This window comes from Humulus lupulus, chromosome 3, assembly GCF_963169125.1.
Source record: "Humulus lupulus chromosome 3, drHumLupu1.1, whole genome shotgun sequence".
Classification (NCBI taxonomy): Eukaryota; Viridiplantae; Streptophyta; class Magnoliopsida; order Rosales; family Cannabaceae; genus Humulus; species Humulus lupulus.
Window position 1 is genome coordinate 288,135,793 of NC_084795.1, and position 18,371 is coordinate 288,154,163.

Here is an 18,371-nt window from a genome sequence, read left to right on the forward strand (position 1 = left end):
AGGGCAATACATTTCGGAGAAATTAGTGAAATCTCCAATTCACCAAAGGGGTACCCCTTTCAGAAATCTTCGATTTCTCTAATATCGATTCGAGCAATGTTTTCATAGTGAATACTAAATAATATGCAAGGGTCATGGGCACAAAACTTGTAGCCCTATGTCTTAGGGTCCTATGTGTAAAATTTCGTGCTATTCCGAGATGGGTAGACGGTGATACAGTCAAAATACTGTGAGATGTACTAATATAAGGAAAAAACTTGCGAAAATTGCCATCAAAAAGGGGAACTTTTTTTGAAATGTTGATTTAAGGGTCCGTTTCCACTCCAATATATTCATTTACCCATGAGATCTCTTGGGGAAAAATATCAAACGAGTTGAACACGAGGGCAATACATTTCGGAGAAATTAGTGAAATCTCCAATTCACCAAAGGGGTACCCCTTTCAGAAATCTTCGATTTCTCTAATATCGATTCGAGCAATGTTTTCATAGTGAATACTAAATAATATGCAAGGGTCATGGGCACAAAAGTTGTAGCCCTATGTCTTAGGGTCCTATGTGTAAAATTTCGTGCTAGTCCGAGATGGGTAGACGGTGATACAGTCAAAATACTATGAGATGTACTAATATAAGGAAAAAACATGCGAAAATTGCCATCAAAAAGGGGAATTTTTTTTTGAAATGTTGATTTAAGGGTCCGTTTCCACTCCAATATATTCATTTACCCATGAGATCTCTTGGGGAAAAATATCGAACGAGTTGAACACGAGGGCAATACATTTTGGAGAAATTAGTGAAATCTCCAATTCACCAAAGGGGTACCCCTTTCAGAAATCTTCGATTTCTCTAATATCGATTCGAGCAATGTTTTCATAGTGAATACTAAATAATATGCAAGGGTCATGGGCACAAAACTTGTAGCCCTATGTCTTAGGGTCCTATGTGTAAAATTTCGTGCTAGTCCGAGATGGGTAGACGGTGATACAGTCAAAATACTGTGAGATGTACTAATATAAGGAAAAAACTTGCGAAAATTGCCATCAAAAAGGGGAATTTTTTTTTGAAATGTTGATTTAAGGGTCCGTTTCCACTCCAATATATTCATTTACCCATGAGATCTCTTGGGGAAAAATATCGAAAGAGTTGAACACGAGGGCAATACATTTCGGAGAAATTAGTGAAATCTCCAATTCACCAAAGGGGTACCCCTTTCAGAAATCTTCGATTTCTCTAATATCGATTCGAGCAATGTTTTCATAGTGAATACTAAATAATATGCAAGGGTCATGGGCACAAAACTTGTAGCCCTATGTCTTAGGGTCCTATGTGTAAAATTTCGTGCTAGTCCGAGATGGGTAGACGGTGATACAGTCAAAATACTGTGAGATGTACTAATATAAGGAAAAAACTTGCGAAAATTGCCATCAAAAAGGGGAACTTTTTTTGAAATGTTGATTTAAGGGTCCGTTTCCACTCCAATATATTCATTTACCCATGAGATCTCTTGGGGAAAAATATCAAACGAGTTGAACACGAGGGCAATACATTTCGGAGAAATTAGTGAAATCTCCAATTCACCAAAGGGGTACCCCTTTCAGAAATCTTCGATTTCTCTAATATCGATTCGAGCAATGTTTTCATAGTGAATACTAAATAATATGCAAGGGTCATGGGCACAAAAGTTGTAGCCCTATGTCTTAGGGTCCTATGTGTAAAATTTCGTGCTAGTCCGAGATGGGTAGACGGTGATACAGTCAAAATACTGTGAGATGTACTAATATAAGGAAAAAACTTGCGAAAATTGCCATCAAAAAGGGGAATTTTTTTTTGAAATGTTGATTTAAGGGTCCGTTTCCACTCCAATATATTCATTTACCCATGAGATCTCTTGGGGAAAAATATCGAAAGAGTTGAACACGAGGGAAATACATTTCAGAGAAATTAGTGAAATCTCCAATTCACCAAAGGGGTACCCCTTTCAGAAATCTTCGATTTCTCTAATATCGATTCGAGCAATGTTTTCATAGTGAATACTAAATAATATGCAAGGGTCATGGGCACAAAACTTGTAGCCCTATGTCTTAGGGTCCTATGTGTAAAATTTCGTGCTATTCCGAGATGGGTAGACGGTGATACAGTCAAAATACTGTGAGATGTACTAATATAAGGAAAAAACTTGCGAAAATTGCCATCAAAAAGGGGAACTTTTTTTGAAATGTTGATTTAAGGGTCCGTTTCCACTCCAATATATTCATTTACCCATGAGATCTCTTGGGGAAAAATATCAAACGAGTTGAACACGAGGGCAATACATTTCGGAGAAATTAGTGAAATCTCCAATTCACCAAAGGGGTACCCCTTTCAGAAATCTTCGATTTCTCTAATATCGATTCGAGTAATGTTTTCATAGTGAATACTAAATAATATGCAAGGGTCATGGGCACAAAAGTTGTAGCCCTATGTCTTAGGGTCCTATGTGTAAAATTTCGTGCTAGTCCGAGATGGGTAGACGGTGATACAGTCAAAATACTATGAGATGTACTAATATAAGGAAAAAACATGCGAAAATTGCCATCAAAAAGGGGAATTTTTTTTTGAAATGTTGATTTAAGGGTCCGTTTCCACTCCAATATATTCATTTACCCATGAGATCTCTTGGGGAAAAATATCGAACGAGTTGAACACGAGGGCAATACATTTTGGAGAAATTAGTGAAATCTCCAATTCACCAAAGGGGTACCCCTTTCAGAAATCTTCGATTTCTCTAATATCGATTCGAGCAATGTTTTCATAGTGAATACTAAATAATATGCAAGGGTCATGGGCACAAAAGTTGTAGCCCTATGTCTTAGGGTCCTATGTGTAAAATTTCGTGCTAGTCCGAGATGGGTAGACGGTGATACAGTCAAAATACTGTGAGATGTACTAATATAAGGAAAAAACTTGCGAAAATTGCCATCAAAAAGGGGAATTTTTTTTTGAAATGTTGATTTAAGGGTCCGTTTCCACTCCAATATATTCATTTACCCATGAGATCTCTTGGGGAAAAATATCGAAAGAGTTGAACACGAGGGCAATACATTTCGGAGAAATTAGTGAAATCTCCAATTCACCAAAGGGGTACCCCTTTCAGAAATCTTCGATTTCTCTAATATCGATTCGAGCAATGTTTTCATAGTGAATACTAATATAATATGCAAGGGTCATGGGCACAAAACTTGTAGCCCTATGTCTTAGGGTCCTATGTGTAAAATTTCGTGCTAGTCCGAGATGGGTAGACGGTGATACAGTCAAAATACTGTGAGATGTACTAATATAAGGAAAAAACTTGCGAAAATTGCCATCAAAAAGGGGAATTTTTTTTTGAAATGTTGATTTAAGGGTCCGTTTCCACTCCAATATATTCATTTACCCATGAGATCTCTTGGGGAAAAATATCGAAAGAGTTGAACACGAGGGCAATACATTTCGGAGAAATTAGTGAAATCTCCAATTCACCAAAGGGGTACCCCTTTCAGAAATCTTCGATTTCTCTAATATCGATTCGAGCAATGTTTTCATAGTGAATACTAAATAATATGCAAGGGTCATGGGCACAAAACTTGTAGCCCTATGTCTTAGGGTCCTATGTGTAAAATTTCGTGCTAGTCTGAGATGGGTAGACGGTGATACAGTCAAAATACTGTGAGATGTACTAATATAAGGAAAAAACTTGCGAAAATTGCCATCAAAAAGGGGAATTTTTTTTTGAAATGTTGATTTAAGGGTCCGTTTCCACTCCAATATATTCATTTACCCATGAGATCTCTTGGGGAAAAATATCGAAAGAGTTGAACACGAGGGCAATACATTTCAGAGAAATTAGTGAAATCTCCAATTCACCAAAGGGGTACCCCTTTCAGAAATCTTCGATTTCTCTAATATCGATTCGAGCAATGTTTTCATAGTGAATACTAAATAATATGCAAGGGTCATGGGCACAAAACTTGTAGCCCTATGTCTTAGGGTCCTATGTGTAAAATTTCGTGCTATTCCGAGATGGGTAGACGGTGATACAGTCAAAATACTGTGAGATGTACTAATATAAGGAAAAAACTTGCGAAAATTGCCATCAAAAAGGGGAACTTTTTTTGAAATGTTGATTTAAGGGTCCGTTTCCACTCCAATATATTCATTTACCCATGAGATCTCTTGGGGAAAAATATCAAACGAGTTGAACACGAGGGCAATACATTTCGGAGAAATTAGTGAAATCTCCAATTCACCAAAGGGGTACCCCTTTCAGAAATCTTCGATTTCTCTAATATCGATTCGAGCAATGTTTTCATAGTGAATACTAAATAATATGCAAGGGTCATGGGCACAAAAGTTGTAGCCCTATGTCTTAGGGTCCTATGTGTAAAATTTCGTGCTATTCCGAGATGGGTAGACGGTGATACAGTCAAAATCCTATGAGATGTACTAATATAAGGAAAAAACTTGCGAAAATTGCCATCAAAAAGGGGAATTTTTTTTTGAAATGTTGATTTAAGGGTCCGTTTCCACTCCAATATATTCATTTACCCATGAGATCTCTTGGGGAAAAATATCGAACGAGTTGAACACGAGGGCAATACATTTTGGAGAAATTAGTGAAATCTCCAATTCACCAAAGGGGTACCCCTTTCAGAAATCTTCGATTTCTCTAATATCGATTCGAGCAATGTTTTCATAGTGAATACTAATATAATATGCAAGGGTCATGGGCACAAAAGTTGTAGCCCTATGTCTTAGGGTCCTATGTGTAAAATTTCGTGCTAGTCCGAGATGGGTAGACGGTGATACAGTCAAAATACTGTGAGATGTACTAATATAAGGAAAAAACTTGCGAAAATTGCCATCAAAAAGGGGAATTTTTTTTTGAAATGTTGATTTAAGGGTCCGTTTCCACTCCAATATATTCATTTACCCATGAGATCTCTTGGGGAAAAATATCGAAAGAGTTGAACACGAGGGCAATACATTTCGGAGAAATTAGTGAAATCTCCAATTCACCAAAGGGGTACCCCTTTCAGAAATCTTCGATTTCTCTAATATCGATTCGAGCAATGTTTTCATAGTGAATACTAAATAATATGCAAGGGTCATGGGCACAAAACTTGTAGCCCTATGTCTTAGGGTCCTATGTGTAAAATTTCGTGCTATTCCGAGATGGGTAGACGGTGATACAGTCAAAATACTGTGAGATGTACTAATATAAGGAAAAAACTTGCGAAAATTGCCATCAAAAAGGGGAACTTTTTTTGAAATGTTGATTTAAGGGTCCGTTTCCACTCCAATATATTCATTTACCCATGAGATCTCTTGGGGAAAAATATCAAACGAGTTGAACACGAGGGCAATACATTTCGGAGAAATTAGTGAAATCTCCAATTCACCAAAGGGGTACCCCTTTCAGAAATCTTCGATTTCTCTAATATCGATTCGAGCAATGTTTTCATAGTGAATACTAAATAATATGCAAGGGTCAAGGGCACAAAAGTTGTAGCCCTATGTCTTAGGGTCCTATGTGTAAAATTTCGTGCTAGTCCGAGATGGGTAGACGGTGATACAGTCAAAATACTATGAGATGTACTAATATAAGGAAAAAACATGCGAAAATTGCCATCAAAAAGGGGAATTTTTTTTTGAAATGTTGATTTAAGGGTCCGTTTCCACTCCAATATATTCATTTACCCATGAGATCTCTTGGGGAAAAATATCGAACGAGTTGAACACGAGGGCAATACATTTTGGAGAAATTAGTGAAATCTCCAATTCACCAAAGGGGTACCCCTTTCAGAAATCTTCGATTTCTCTAATATCGATTCGAGCAATGTTTTCATAGTGAATACTAATATAATATGCAAGGGTCATGGGCACAAAACTTGTAGCCCTATGTCTTAGGGTCCTATGTGTAAAATTTCGTGCTAGTCCGAGATGGGTAGACGGTGATACAGTCAAAATACTGTGAGATGTACTAATATAAGGAAAAAACTTGCGAAAATTGCCATCAAAAAGGGGAATTTTTTTTTGAAATGTTGATTTAAGGGTCCGTTTCCACTCCAATATATTCATTTACCCATGAGATCTCTTGGGGAAAAATATCGAAAGAGTTGAACACGAGGGCAATACATTTCGGAGAAATTAGTGAAATCTCCAATTCACCAAAGGGGTACCCCTTTCAGAAATCTTCGATTTCTCTAATATCGATTCGAGCAATGTTTTCATAGTGAATACTAAATAATATGCAAGGGTCATGGGCACAAAACTTGTAGCCCTATGTCTTAGGGTCCTATGTGTAAAATTTCGTGCTATTCCGAGATGGGTAGACGGTGATACAGTCAAAATACTGTGAGATGTACTAATATAAGGAAAAAACTTGCGAAAATTGCCATCAAAAAGGGGAACTTTTTTTGAAATGTTGATTTAAGGGTCCGTTTCCACTCCAATATATTCATTTACCCATGAGATCTCTTGGGGAAAAATATCAAACGAGTTGAACACGAGGGCAATACATTTCGGAGAAATTAGTGAAATCTCCAATTCACCAAAGGGGTACCCCTTTCAGAAATCTTCGATTTCTCTAATATCGATTCGAGCAATGTTTTCATAGTGAATACTAAATAATATGCAAGGGTCATGGGCACAAAAGTTGTAGCCCTATGTCTTAGGGTCCTATGTGTAAAATTTCGTGCTAGTCCGAGATGGGTAGACGGTGATACAGTCAAAATACTATGAGATGTACTAATATAAGGAAAAAACATGCGAAAATTGCCATCAAAAAGGGGAATTTTTTTTTGAAATGTTGATTTAAGGGTCCGTTTCCACTCCAATATATTCATTTACCCATGAGATCTCTTGGGGAAAAATATCGAACGAGTTGAACACGAGGGCAATACATTTTGGAGAAATTAGTGAAATCTCCAATTCACCAAAGGGGTACCCCTTTCAGAAATCTTCGATTTCTCTAATATCGATTCGAGCAATGTTTTCATAGTGAATACTAAATAATATGCAAGGGTCATGGGCACAAAAGTTGTAGCCCTATGTCTTAGGGTCCTATGTGTAAAATTTCGTGCTAGTCCGAGATGGGTAGACGGTGATACAGTCAAAATACTGTGAGATGTACTAATATAAGGAAAAAACTTGCGAAAATTGCCATCAAAAAGGGGAATTTTTTTTTGAAATGTTGATTTAAGGGTCCGTTTCCACTCCAATATATTCATTTACCCATGAGATCTCTTGGGGAAAAATATCGAAAGAGTTGAACACGAGGGCAATACATTTCGGAGAAATTAGTGAAATCTCCAATTCACCAAAGGGGTACCCCTTTCAGAAATCTTCGATTTCTCTAATATCGATTCGAGCAATGTTTTCATAGTGAATACTAAATAATATGCAAGGGTCATGGGCAGAAAACTTGTAGCCCTATGTCTTAGGGTCCTATGTGTAAAATTTCGTGCTAGTCCGAGATGGGTAGACGGTGATACAGTCAAAATACTGTGAGATGTACTAATATAAGGAAAAAACTTGCGAAAATTGCCATCAAAAAGGGGAACTTTTTTTGAAATGTTGATTTAAGGGTCCGTTTCCACTCCAATATATTCATTTACCCATGAGATCTCTTGGGGAAAAATATCGAAAGAGTTGAACACGAGGGCAATACATTTCGGAGAAAGTAGTGAAATCTCCAATTCACCAAAGGGGTACCCCTTTCAGAAATCTTCGATTTCTCTAATATCGATTCGAGCAATGTTTTCATAGTGAATACTAAATAATATGCAAGGGTCATGGGCACAAAACTTGTAGCCCTATGTCTTAGGGTCCTATGTGTAAAATTTCGTGCTATTCCGAGATGGGTAGACGGTGATACAGTCAAAATACTGTGAGATGTACTAATATAAGGAAAAAACTTGCGAAAATTGCCATCAAAAAGGGGAACTTTTTTTGAAATGTTGATTTAAGGGTCCGTTTCCACTCCAATATATTCATTTACCCATGAGATCTCTTGGGGAAAAATATCAAACGAGTTGAACACGAGGGCAATACATTTCGGAGAAATTAGTGAAATCTCCAATTCACCAAAGGGGTACCCCTTTCAGAAATCTTCGATTTCTCTAATATCGATTCGAGCAATGTTTTCATAGTGAATACTAAATAATATGCAAGGGTCATGGGCACAAAAGTTGTAGCCCTATGTCTTAGGGTCCTATGTGTAAAATTTCGTGCTAGTCCGAGATGGGTAGACGGTGATACAGTCAAAATACTATGAGATGTACTAATATAAGGAAAAAACATGCGAAAATTGCCATCAAAAAGGGGAATTTTTTTTTGAAATGTTGATTTAAGGGTCCGTTTCCACTCCAATATATTCATTTACCCATGAGATCTCTTGGGGAAAAATATCGAACGAGTTGAACACGAGGGCAATACATTTTGGAGAAATTAGTGAAATCTCCAATTCACCAAAGGGGTACCCCTTTCAGAAATCTTCGATTTCTCTAATATCGATTCGAGCAATGTTTTCATAGTGAATACTAAATAATATGCAAGGGTCATGGGCACAAAAGTTGTAGCCCTATGTCTTAGGGTCCTATGTGTAAAATTTCGTGCTAGTCCGAGATGGGTAGACGGTGATACAGTCAAAATACTGTGAGATGTACTAATATAAGGAAAAAACTTGCGAAAATTGCCATCAAAAAGGGGAATTTTTTTTTGAAATGTTGATTTAAGGGTCCGTTTCCACTCCAATATATTCATTTACCCATGAGATCTCTTGGGGAAAAATATCGAAAGAGTTGAACACGAGGGCAATACATTTCAGAGAAATTAGTGAAATCTCCAATTCACCAAAGGGGTACCCCTTTCAGAAATCTTCGATTTCTCTAATATCGATTCGAGCAATGTTTTCATAGTGAATACTAAATAAAATGCAAGGGTCATGGGCACAAAACTTGTAGCCCTATGTCTTAGGGTCCTATGTGTAAAATTTCGTGCTATTCCGAGATGGGTAGACGGTGATACAGTCAAAATACTGTGAGATGTACTAATATAAGGAAAAAACTTGCGAAAATTGCCATCAAAAAGGGGAACTTTTTTTGAAATGTTGATTTAAGGGTCCGTTTCCACTCCAATATATTCATTTACCCATGAGATCTCTTGGGGAAAAATATCAAACGAGTTGAACACGAGGGCAATACATTTCGGAGAAATTAGTGAAATCTCCAATTCACCAAAGGGGTACCCCTTTCAGAAATCTTCGATTTCTCTAATATCGATTCGAGCAATGTTTTCATAGTGAATACTAAATAATATGCAAGGGTCATGGGCACAAAAGTTGTAGCCCTATGTCTTAGGGTCCTATGTGTAAAATTTCGTGCTAGTCCGAGATGGGTAGACGGTGATACAGTCAAAATACTATGAGATGTACTAATATAAGGAAAAAACATGCGAAAATTGCCATCAAAAAGGGGAATTTTTTTTTGAAATGTTGATTTAAGGGTCCGTTTCCACTCCAATATATTCATTTACCCATGAGATCTCTTGGGGAAAAATATCGAACGAGTTGAACACGAGGGCAATACATTTTGGAGAAATTAGTGAAATCTCCAATTCACCAAAGGGGTACCCCTTTCAGAAATCTTCGATTTCTCTAATATCGATTCGAGCAATGTTTTCATAGTGAATACTAAATAATATGCAAGGGTCATGGGCACAAAAGTTGTAGCCCTATGTCTTAGGGTCCTATGTGTAAAATTTCGTGCTAGTCCGAGATGGGTAGACGGTGATACAGTCAAAATACTGTGAGATGTACTAATATAAGGAAAAAACTTGCGAAAATTGCCATCAAAAAGGGGAATTTTTTTTTGAAATGTTGATTTAAGGGTCCGTTTCCACTCCAATATATTCATTTACCCATGAGATCTCTTGGGGAAAAATATCGAAAGAGTTGAACACGAGGGCAATACATTTCAGAGAAATTAGTGAAATCTCCAATTCACCAAAGGGGTACCCCTTTCAGAAATCTTCGATTTCTCTAATATCGATTCGAGCAATGTTTTCATAGTGAATACTAAATAATATGCAAGGGTCATGGGCACAAAACTTGTAGCCCTATGTCTTAGGGTCCTATGTGTAAAATTTCGTGCTATTCCGAGATGGGTAGACGGTGATACAGTCAAAATACTGTGAGATGTACTAATATAAGGAAAAAACTTGCGAAAATTGCCATCAAAAAGGGGAACTTTTTTTGAAATGTTGATTTAAGGGTCCGTTTCCACTCCAATATATTCATTTACCCATGAGATCTCTTGGGGAAAAATATCAAACGAGTTGAACACGAGGGCAATACATTTCGGAGAAATTAGTGAAATCTCCAATTCACCAAAGGGGTACCCCTTTCAGAAATCTTCGATTTCTCTAATATCGATTCGAGCAATGTTTTCATAGTGAATACTAAATAATATGCAAGGGTCATGGGCACAAAAGTTGTAGCCCTATGTCTTAGGGTCCTATGTGTAAAATTTCGTGCTAGTCCGAGATGGGTAGACGGTGATACAGTCAAAATACTATGAGATGTACTAATATAAGGAAAAAACATGCGAAAATTGCCATCAAAATGGGGAATTTTTTTTTGAAATGTTGATTTAAGGGTCCGTTTCCACTCCAATATATTCATTTACCCATGAGATCTCTTGGGGAAAAATATCGAACGAGTTGAACACGAGGGCAATACATTTTGGAGAAATTAGTGAAATCTCCAATTCACCAAAGGGGTACCCCTTTCAGAAATCTTCGATTTCTCTAATATCGATTCGAGCAATGTTTTCATAGTGAATACTAAATAATATGCAAGGGTCATGGGCACAAAAGTTGTAGCCCTATGTCTTAGGGTCCTATGTGTAAAATTTCGTGCTAGTCCGAGATGGGTAGACGGTGATACAGTCAAAATACTGTGAGATGTACTAATATAAGGAAAAAACTTGCGAAAATTGCCATCAAAAAGGGGAATTTTTTTTTGAAATGTTGATTTAAGGGTCCGTTTCCACTCCAATATATTCATTTACCCATGAGATCTCTTGGGGAAAAATATCGAAAGAGTTGAACACGAGGGCAATACATTTCAGAGAAATTAGTGAAATCTCCAATTCACCAAAGGGGTACCCCTTTCAGAAATCTTCGATTTCTCTAATATCGATTCGAGCAATGTTTTCATAGTGAATACTAAATAATATGCAAGGGTCATGGGCACAAAACTTGTAGCCCTATGTCTTAGGGTCCTATGTGTAAAATTTCGTGCTAGTCCGAGATGGGTAGACGGTGATACAGTCAAAATACTATGAGATGTACTAATATAAGGAAAAAACATGCGAAAATTGCCATCAAAAAGGGGAATTTTTTTTTGAAATGTTGATTTAAGGGTCCGTTTCCACTCCAATATATTCATTTACCCATGAGATCTCTTGGGGAAAAATATCGAACGAGTTGAACACGAGGGCAATACATTTTGGAGAAATTAGTGAAATCTCCAATTCACCAAAGGGGTACCCCTTTCAGAAATCTTCGATTTCTCTAATATCGATTCGAGCAATGTTTTCATAGTGAATACTAAATAGTATGCAAGGGTCATGGGCACAAAAGTTGTAGCCCTATGTCTTAGGGTCCTATGTGTAAAATTTCGTGCTAGTCCGAGATGGGTAGACGGTGATACAGTCAAAATACTGTGAGATGTACTAATATAAGGAAAAAACTTGCGAAAATTGCCATCAAAAAGGGGAATTTTTTTTTGAAATGTTGATTTAAGGGTCCGTTTCCACTCCAATATATTCATTTACCCATGAGATCTCTTGGGGAAAAATATCGAAAGAGTTGAACACGAGGGCAATACATTTCGGAGAAATTAGTGAAATCTCCAATTCACCAAAGGGGTACCCCTTTCAGAAATCTTCGATTTCTCTAATATCGATTCGAGCAATGTTTTCATAGTGAATACTAAATAATATGCAAGGGTCATGGGCACAAAACTTGTAGCCCTATGTCTTAGGGTCCTATGTGTAAAATTTCGTGCTATTCCGAGATGGGTAGACGGTGATACAGTCAAAATACTGTGAGATGTACTAATATAAGGAAAAAACTTGCGAAAATTGCCATCAAAAAGGGGAACTTTTTTTGAAATGTTGATTTAAGGGTCCGTTTCCACTCCAATATATTCATTTACCCATGAGATCTCTTGGGGAAAAATATCAAACGAGTTGAACACGAGGGCAATACATTTCGGAGAAATTAGTGAAATCTCCAATTCACCAAAGGGGTACCCCTTTCAGAAATCTTCGATTTCTCTAATATCGATTCGAGCAATGTTTTCATAGTGAATACTAAATAATATGCAAGGGTCATGGGCACAAAACTTGTAGCCCTATGTCTTAGGGTCCTATGTGTAAAATTTCGTGCTATTCCGAGATGGGTAGACGGTGATACAGTCAAAATACTGTGAGATGTACTAATATAAGGAAAAAACTTGCGAAAATTGCCATCAAAAAGGGGAACTTTTTTTGAAATGTTGATTTAAGGGTCCGTTTCCACTCCAATATATTCATTTACCCATGAGATCTCTTGGGGAAAAATATCAAACGAGTTGAACACGAGGGCAATACATTTCGGAGAAATTAGTGAAATCTCCAATTCACCAAAGGGGTACCCCTTTCAGAAATCTTCGATTTCTCTAATATCGATTCGAGCAATGTTTTCATAGTGAATACTAAATAATATGCAAGGGTCATGGGCACAAAAGTTGTAGCCCTATGTCTTAGGGTCCTATGTGTAAAATTTCGTGCTAGTCCGAGATGGGTAGACGGTGATACAGTCAAAATACTATGAGATGTACTAATATAAGGAAAAAACATGCGAAAATTGCCATCAAAATGGGGAATTTTTTTTTGAAATGTTGATTTAAGGGTCCGTTTCCACTCCAATATATTCATTTACCCATGAGATCTCTTGGGGAAAAATATCGAACGAGTTGAACACGAGGGCAATACATTTTGGAGAAATTAGTGAAATCTCCAATTCACCAAAGGGGTACCCCTTTCAGAAATCTTCGATTTCTCTAATATCGATTCGAGCAATGTTTTCATAGTGAATACTAAATAATATGCAAGGGTCATGGGCACAAAAGTTGTAGCCCTATGTCTTAGGGTCCTATGTGTAAAATTTCGTGCTAGTCCGAGATGGGTAGACGGTGATACAGTCAAAATACTGTGAGATGTACTAATATAAGGAAAAAACTTGCGAAAATTGCCATCAAAAAGGGGAATTTTTTTTTGAAATGTTGATTTAAGGGTCCGTTTCCACTCCAATATATTCATTTACCCATGAGATCTCTTGGGGAAAAATATCGAAAGAGTTGAACACGAGGGCAATACATTTCAGAGAAATTAGTGAAATCTCCAATTCACCAAAGGGGTACCCCTTTCAGAAATCTTCGATTTCTCTAATATCGATTCGAGCAATGTTTTCATAGTGAATACTAAATAATATGCAAGGGTCATGGGCACAAAACTTGTAGCCCTATGTCTTAGGGTCCTATGTGTAAAATTTCGTGCTAGTCCGAGATGGGTAGACGGTGATACAGTCAAAATACTATGAGATGTACTAATATAAGGAAAAAACATGCGAAAATTGCCATCAAAAAGGGGAATTTTTTTTTGAAATGTTGATTTAAGGGTCCGTTTCCACTCCAATATATTCATTTACCCATGAGATCTCTTGGGGAAAAATATCGAACGAGTTGAACACGAGGGCAATACATTTTGGAGAAATTAGTGAAATCTCCAATTCACCAAAGGGGTACCCCTTTCAGAAATCTTCGATTTCTCTAATATCGATTCGAGCAATGTTTTCATAGTGAATACTAAATAGTATGCAAGGGTCATGGGCACAAAAGTTGTAGCCCTATGTCTTAGGGTCCTATGTGTAAAATTTCGTGCTAGTCCGAGATGGGTAGACGGTGATACAGTCAAAATACTGTGAGATGTACTAATATAAGGAAAAAACTTGCGAAAATTGCCATCAAAAAGGGGAATTTTTTTTTGAAATGTTGATTTAAGGGTCCGTTTCCACTCCAATATATTCATTTACCCATGAGATCTCTTGGGGAAAAATATCGAAAGAGTTGAACACGAGGGCAATACATTTCGGAGAAATTAGTGAAATCTCCAATTCACCAAAGGGGTACCCCTTTCAGAAATCTTCGATTTCTCTAATATCGATTCGAGCAATGTTTTCATAGTGAATACTAAATAATATGCAAGGGTCATGGGCACAAAACTTGTAGCCCTATGTCTTAGGGTCCTATGTGTAAAATTTCGTGCTATTCCGAGATGGGTAGACGGTGATACAGTCAAAATACTGTGAGATGTACTAATATAAGGAAAAAACTTGCGAAAATTGCCATCAAAAAGGGGAACTTTTTTTGAAATGTTGATTTAAGGGTCCGTTTCCACTCCAATATATTCATTTACCCATGAGATCTCTTGGGGAAAAATATCAAACGAGTTGAACACGAGGGCAATACATTTCGGAGAAATTAGTGAAATCTCCAATTCACCAAAGGGGTACCCCTTTCAGAAATCTTCGATTTCTCTAATATCGATTCGAGCAATGTTTTCATAGTGAATACTAAATAATATGCAAGGGTCATGGACACAAAACTTGTAGCCCTATGTCTTAGGGTCCTATGTGTAAAATTTCGTGCTATTCCGAGATGGGTAGACGGTGATACAGTCAAAATACTGTGAGATGTACTAATATAAGGAAAAAACTTGCGAAAATTGCCATCAAAAAGGGGAACTTTTTTTGAAATGTTGATTTAAGGGTCCGTTTCCACTCCAATATATTCATTTACCCATGAGATCTCTTGGGGAAAAATATCAAACGAGTTGAACACGAGGGCAATACATTTCGGAGAAATTAGTGAAATCTCCAATTCACCAAAGGGGTACCCCTTTCAGAAATCTTCGATTTCTCTAATATCGATTCGAGCAATGTTTTCATAGTGAATACTAAATAATATGCAAGGGTCATGGGCACAAAAGTTGTAGCCCTATGTCTTAGGGTCCTATGTGTAAAATTTCGTGCTAGTCCGAGATGGGTAGACGGTGATACAGTCAAAATCCTATGAGATGTACTAATATAAGGAAAAAACTTGCGAAAATTGCCATCAAAAAGGGGAATTTTTTTTTGAAATGTTGATTTAAGGGTCCGTTTCCACTCCAATATATTCATTTACCCATGAGATCTCTTGGGGAAAAATATCGAAAGAGTTGAACACGAGGGCAATACATTTCAGAGAAATTAGTGAAATCTCCAATTCACCAAAGGGGTACCCCTTTCAGAAATCTTCGATTTCTCTAATATCGATTCGAGCAATGTTTTCATAGTGAATACTAAATAATATGCAAGGGTCATGGGCACAAAAGTTGTAGCCCTATGTCTTAGGGTCCTATGTGTAAAATTTCGTGCTATTCCGAGATGGGTAGACGGTGATACAGTCAAAATACTGTGAGATGTACTAATATAAGGAAAAAACTTGCGAAAATTGCCATCAAAAAGGGGAACTTTTTTTGAAATGTTGATTTAAGGGTCCGTTTCCACTCCAATATATTCATTTACCCATGAGATCTCTTGGGGAAAAATATCAAACGAGTTGAACACGAGGGCAATACATTTCGGAGAAATTAGTGAAATCTCCAATTCACCAAAGGGGTACCCCTTTCAGAAATCTTCGATTTCTCTAATATCGATTCGAGCAATGTTTTCATAGTGAATACTAAATAATATGCAAGGGTCATGGGCACAAAAGTTGTAGCCCTATGTCTTAGGGTCCTATGTGTAAAATTTCGTGCTAGTCCGAGATGGGTAGACGGTGATACAGTCAAAATACTATGAGATGTACTAATATAAGGAAAAAACATGCGAAAATTGCCATCAAAAAGGGGAATTTTTTTTTGAAATGTTGATTTAAGGGTCCGTTTCCACTCCAATATATTCATTTACCCATGAGATCTCTTGGGGAAAAATATCGAACGAGTTGAACACGAGGGCAATACATTTTGGAGAAATTAGTGAAATCTCCAATTCACCAAAGGGGTACCCCTTTCAGAAATCTTCGATTTCTCTAATATCGATTCGAGCAATGTTTTCATAGTGAATACTAAATAGTATGCAAGGGTCATGGGCACAAAAGTTGTAGCCCTATGTCTTAGGGTCCTATGTGTAAAATTTCGTGCTAGTCCGAGATGGGTAGACGGTGATACAGTCAAAATACTGTGAGATGTACTAATATAAGGAAAAAACTTGCGAAAATTGCCATCAAAAAGGGGAATTTTTTTTTGAAATGTTGATTTAAGGGTCCGTTTCCACTCCAATATATTCATTTACCCATGAGATCTCTTGGGGAAAAATATCGAAAGAGTTGAACACGAGGGCAATACATTTCGGAGAAATTAGTGAAATCTCCAATTCACCAAAGGGGTACCCCTTTCAGAAATCTTCGATTTCTCTAATATCGATTCGAGCAATGTTTTCATAGTGAATACTAAATAATATGCAAGGGTCATGGGCACAAAACTTGTAGCCCTATGTCTTAGGGTCCTATGTGTAAAATTTCGTGCTATTCCGAGATGGGTAGACGGTGATACAGTCAAAATACTGTGAGATGTACTAATATAAGGAAAAAACTTGCGAAAATTGCCATCAAAAAGGGGAACTTTTTTTGAAATGTTGATTTAAGGGTCCGTTTCCACTCCAATATATTCATTTACCCATGAGATCTCTTGGGGAAAAATATCAAACGAGTTGAACACGAGGGCAATACATTTCGGAGAAATTAGTGAAATCTCCAATTCACCAAAGGGGTACCCCTTTCAGAAATCTTCGATTTCTCTAATATCGATTCGAGCAATGTTTTCATAGTGAATACTAAATAATATGCAAGGGTCATGGGCACAAAACTTGTAGCCCTATGTCTTAGGGTCCTATGTGTAAAATTTCGTGCTAGTCCGAGATGGGTAAACGGTGATACAGTCAAAATACTGTGAGATGTACTAATATAAGGAAAAAACTTGCGAAAATTGCCATCAAAAAGGGGAATTTTTTTTTGAAATGTTGATTTAAGGGTCCGTTTCCACTCCAATATATTCATTTACCCATGAGATCTCTTGGGGAATAATATCGAAAGAGTTGAACACGAGGGCCATACATTTTGGAGAAATTAGTGAAATCTCCAATTCACCAAAGGGGTACCCCTTTCAGAAATCTTCGATTTCTCTAATATCGATTCGAGCAATGTTTTCATAGTGAATACTAAATAATATGCAAGGGTCATGGGCACAAAAGTTGTAGCCCTATGTCTTAGGGTCCTATGTGTAAAATTTCGTGCTAGTCCGAGATGGGTAAACGGTGATACAGTCAAAATACTGTGAGATGTACTAATATAAGGAAAAAACTTGCGAAAATTGCCATCAAAAAGGGGAATTTTTTTTTGAAATGTTGATTTAAGGGTCCGTTTCCACTCCAATATATTCATTTACCCATGAGATCTCTTGGGGAAAAATATCGAACGAGTTGAACACGAGGGCAATACATTTTGGAGAAATTAGTGAAATCTCCAATTCACCAAAGGGGTACCCCTTTCAGAAATCTTCGATTTCTCTAATATCGATTCGAGCAATGTTTTCATAGTGAATACTAAATAATATGCAAGGGTCATAGGCACAAAAGTTGTAGCCCTATGTCTTAGGGTCCTATGTGTAAAATTTCGTGCTAGTCCGAGATGGGTAGACGGTGATACAGTCAAAATACTGTGAGATGTACTAATATAAGGAAAAAACTTGCGAAAATTGCCATCAAAAAGGGGAATTTTTTTTTGAAATGTTGATTTAAGGGTCCGTTTCCACTCCAATATATTCATTTACCCATGAGATCTCTTGGGGAAAAATATCGAAAGAGTTGAACACGAGGGCAATACATTTCGGAGAAATTAGTGAAATCTCCAATTCACCAAAGGGGTACCCCTTTCAGAAATCTTCGATTTCTCTAATATCGATTCGAGCAATGTTTTCATAGTGAATACTAAATAATATGCAAGGGTCATGGGCACAAAACTTGTAGCCCTATGTCTTAGGGTCCTATGTGTAAAATTTCGTGCTAGTCCGAGATGGGTAAACGGTGATACAGTCAAAATACTGTGAGATGTACTAATATAAGGAAAAAACTTGCGAAAATTGCCATCAAAAAGGGGAATTTTTTTTTGAAATGTTGATTTAAGGGTCCGTTTCCACTCCAATATATTCA